Genomic DNA, 4,201 nt, shown 5'->3' with positions numbered 1-4,201 from the left:
TAGGTTTTTTCAGAAGGGGTGCAACTCTCGCTCTCTTGAAGACGGAAGGGACGTAGCCAGCGGTCAAGGATGAGTTGATGAGCGAGGTGAGGTAAGGGAGAAGGTCTCCGGAAATGGTCTGGAGAAGAGAGGAGGGGATAGGGTCAAGCGGGCAGGTTGTTGGGCGGCCGGCCGTCACAAGACGCGAGATTTCATCTGGAGAGAGAGGGGAGAAAGAGGTCAGAGCACATGGTAGGGCAGTGTGAGCAGAACCAGCGATGTCGTTTGACTTAGCAAACGAGGATCGGATGTCGTCGACCTTCTTTTCAAAATGGTTGACGAAGTCATCTGCAGAGAGGGAGGAGGGGGGGGGGGGGGAGGGGGAGGAGGATTCAGGAGGGAGGAGAAGGTGGCAAAGAGCTTCCTGGGGTTAGAGGCAGATGCTTGGAATTTAGAGTGGTAGAAAATGGCTTTAGCAGCAGAGACAGAAGAGGAAAATGTAGAGAGGAGGGAGTGAAAGGATGCCAGGTCCGCAGGGAGGCGAGTTTTCCTCCATTTCCGCTCGGCTGCCCGGAGCCCTATTCTGTGAGCTCGCAATGAGTCGTCGAGCCACGGAGCGGGAGGGGAGGACCGAGCCGGCCTGGAGGATAGGGGACATAGAGAGTCAAAGGATGCAGAAAGGGAGGAGAGGAGGGTTGAGGAGACAGAATCAGGAGATAGGTTAGAGAAGGTTTGAGCAGAGGGAAGAGATGATAGGATGGAAGAGGAGAGAGTAGCGGGGAGAGAGAGCGAAGGTTAGGACGGCGCGATACCATCCGAGTAGGGGCAGTGTGGGAAGTGTTGGATCAGAGCGAGAGGGAAAAGGATACAAGGTAGTGGTCGGAGACTTGGAGGGGAGTTGCAATGAGGTTAGTGGAAGAACAGCATCTAGTAAAGATGAGGTCAAGCGTATTGCCTGCCTTGTGAGTAGGGGGGGGAAGGTGAGAGGGTGAGGTCAAAAGAGGAGAGGAGTGGAAAGGAGGCAGAGAGGAATGAGTCAAAGGTAGACGTGGGGAGGTTAAAGTCACCCAGAACTGTGAGAGGTGAGCCGTCCTCAGGAAAGGAGCTTATCAAGGCATCAAGCTCATTGATGAACTCTCCGAGGGAACCTGGAGGGCGATAAATGATAAGGATGTTAAGCTTGAAAGGGCTGGTAACTGTGACAGCATGGAATTCAAAGGAGGTGATAGACAGATGGGTAAGGGGAGAAAGAGAGAATGACCACTTGGGAGATATGAGGATCCCGGTGCCACCACCCCGCTGACCAGAAGCTCTCGGGGTGTGGGAGAACACGTGGGCAGACGAAGAGAGAGCAGTAGGAGTAGCAGTGTTATCTGTGGTGATCCATGTTTCCGTCAGTGCCAAGAAGTCGAGGGACTGGAGGGAAGCATAGGCTGAGATGAACTCTGCCTTGTTGGCCGCAGATCGGCAGTTCCAGAGGCTACCGGAGACCTGGAACTCCACGTGGGTCGTGCGCGCTGGGACCACCAGGTTAGGGTGGACGCGGCCACGCGGTGTGAAGCGTTTGTATGGTCTGTGCAGAGAGGAGAGAACAGGGATAGACAGACACATAGTTGACAGGCTACAGAAGAGGCTACGCTAATGCAAAGGAGATTGGAATGACAAGTGGACTACACGTCTCGAATGTTCAGAAAGTTAAGCTTACGTTGCAAAAATCTTATTGACTAAAATGATTAAAATGATACAGTACTGCTGAAGTAGGCTAGCTAGCAGTGGCTGCGTTGTTGACTTTGTTTGAAAGTGTAGCTGGCTAGGTAACCTCGATAGCTGGCTAGGTAACCTCGGTAACTGGCTAGATAATTAGTCTAAACTACACAACTGTCTTAGATACAAGGACAGCAAAGACAACTATGTAGCTAGCTAACACTACACTAATCAAATCGTTCCGTTGTAATGTAATAGTTTCTACAGTGCTGCTATTCGGTAGAAGTTGGCTAGCTAGCAGTGTTGACTAGGTAGGAGAACGTCAGCGCGGCGGACGAAAATAGCTGGCTAGCTAACTGATAATTACTCTAGACTCCACAATTATCTTAGATACAAAGACAGCAAAGACAACTATGTAGCTAGCTAACACTACACTAATCAAGTCGTTCCGTTGTTCCGTTGAATGTAATAGTTTCTACAGTGCTGCTATTCGATGGCTAGCTGGCTAGCTAGCAGTGTTGATTATGTTACGTTACGTTAAAAGGACGAAAATAGCTGGCTAGCTAACCTAGATAATTACTCTAAACTACACAATTATCTTTGATACAAAGACGGCTATGTAGCTAGCTAAGATCAAACAAATCAAGCCGTTGTACTGTAATGAAATGAAATGAAATGCGATACTACCTGTGGAGCGAAGCGGAATGCGACCGGGTTGTTGAATGCGGAAGTGCGTTCAACTCTAGTGTGTGCAGTACCGTCAGTAGAAGAGGAGTGAGAGTGTGTATATAAACACCATGGGACCATGCAGCCATCATACCCCTCAGGAAGGAGACGCGTTCTGTCTCCTAGAGATGAACATACTTTGGTTGAAAAGTGCAAATCAATCCCAGAACAACAACAAAGGACCTTGTGAAGATGCTGGAGGAAACATATACAAAAGTATCTATATCCACAGTAAAATGAGTCCTATATCGACATAACCTGAAAGGCCGCTCAGCAAGGAAGAAGCCACTGCTCCAAAACCTCCATAAAAAATCCAGACTACGGTTTGCAACTGCACATGGGGACAAAGATCTTACTTTTTGGAGAAATGTCCTCTGGTCTGATGAAACAAAAATAGAACTGTTTGGCCATAATGACCATTGTTATGTTTGGAGGAAAAAGGAGGAGGTTTGCAAGCCGAAGAACACCATCCCAACCGTGAAGCACAGGAGTGGCAACATCATGTTGTGGGGGTGCTTTGCTGTAGGAGGGACTGGTGCACTTCACAAAATGGATGGCATCATGAGGAGGAAAATTATGTGGATATATTGAAGCAACATCTCAAGACATCAGTCAGAAAGTTAAAGCTTGGTCACAAATGGGTCTTCCAAATGAACAATGACCCCAAGCATACTTCCAAAGTTGTGGCAAAATGGCTTAAGGACAACAAAGTCAAGGTATTGGAGTGGCCATCATTTAGTAATTTATTTATCTTGCTCCTTTGCACCCCAGTATCTCTACTTGCACATTCATCTTCTGCACATCTACCATTCCAGTGTTTAATTGCCATAGTGTAATTACTTCGCCACCATTGCCTATCTATTGCCTTAACTCCCTTATCTTACCTCATTTGCACTCACTGTATATAGACTTTTTGTTTTCTTTTTTTTGTTTTCTTTTTTATGTTTTGTTTATTCCATGTGTAACTGTGTTGTTGTATGTGTCGAATTGCTACGCTTTATCTTGGCCAAGTCGCAGTTGCAAATGAGAATTTTTTCTCAACTAGCCTACCTGGTTAAAACCTTTTCTCAATAGGGGGGTGCTGTTTTCACTTTGTAAAAATTCGTTCCCAAATTAAACTGCCTCGTACTCAATTCTTGCTCGTACAATATGCATATTATTATTACTATTGGATAGAAAACACTCTCTAGTTTCTAAAACCGTTTGAATTATATCTGTAAGTAAAACAGAACTCAAGTTGCAGCAAACTTCCTGTCAGGAAGTGAGAAATCTGAAATCGGGCACTCTGTTCCAGGGTCAGTTTATTAATTTGCATGTAATCTATGAGTCGACATGCACTGCATACGATTTCCCCTAGATGTCAGTAAGCAGTGAGAATTGGAATGGTGTTGCTAGGTAGATCTGAGGCCGTATAAAGGCTCTTGGAACCGGGGGTGCACTCTTTTCAACGTTCGTCATGACGCAAGACAGACCTCAGGATTGCATTCGGAAAAGCTCTCGTTATAGGAGTTAGATTTATCCGTCTCTGATTTTATTCGATATAGGTGTTAAAAACATCATAATGTAGTTCATTTAAACCGAGTTATATCAGTTTATATCAGTATATTGCGATTTTCGGTATTTTGTTTGTGCTGCTTTATGGTGAGTTGGACACGTTTTCGCCACATGGCTAATGTTTGCTGCTAATTCCAAAGTTGAAGACGACAATCTACAACCGAGCAACGATTATTCTGGACAAAGGACAACTTGCACAAGATTCTGATGGAAGCTCATCAAATAGTAATAACTATTT

Source organism: Salvelinus fontinalis, chromosome 15 (assembly GCF_029448725.1).
Source record: "Salvelinus fontinalis isolate EN_2023a chromosome 15, ASM2944872v1, whole genome shotgun sequence".
Classification (NCBI taxonomy): Eukaryota; Metazoa; Chordata; class Actinopteri; order Salmoniformes; family Salmonidae; genus Salvelinus; species Salvelinus fontinalis.
Note: the sequence above shows the minus strand (reverse complement) of the source record.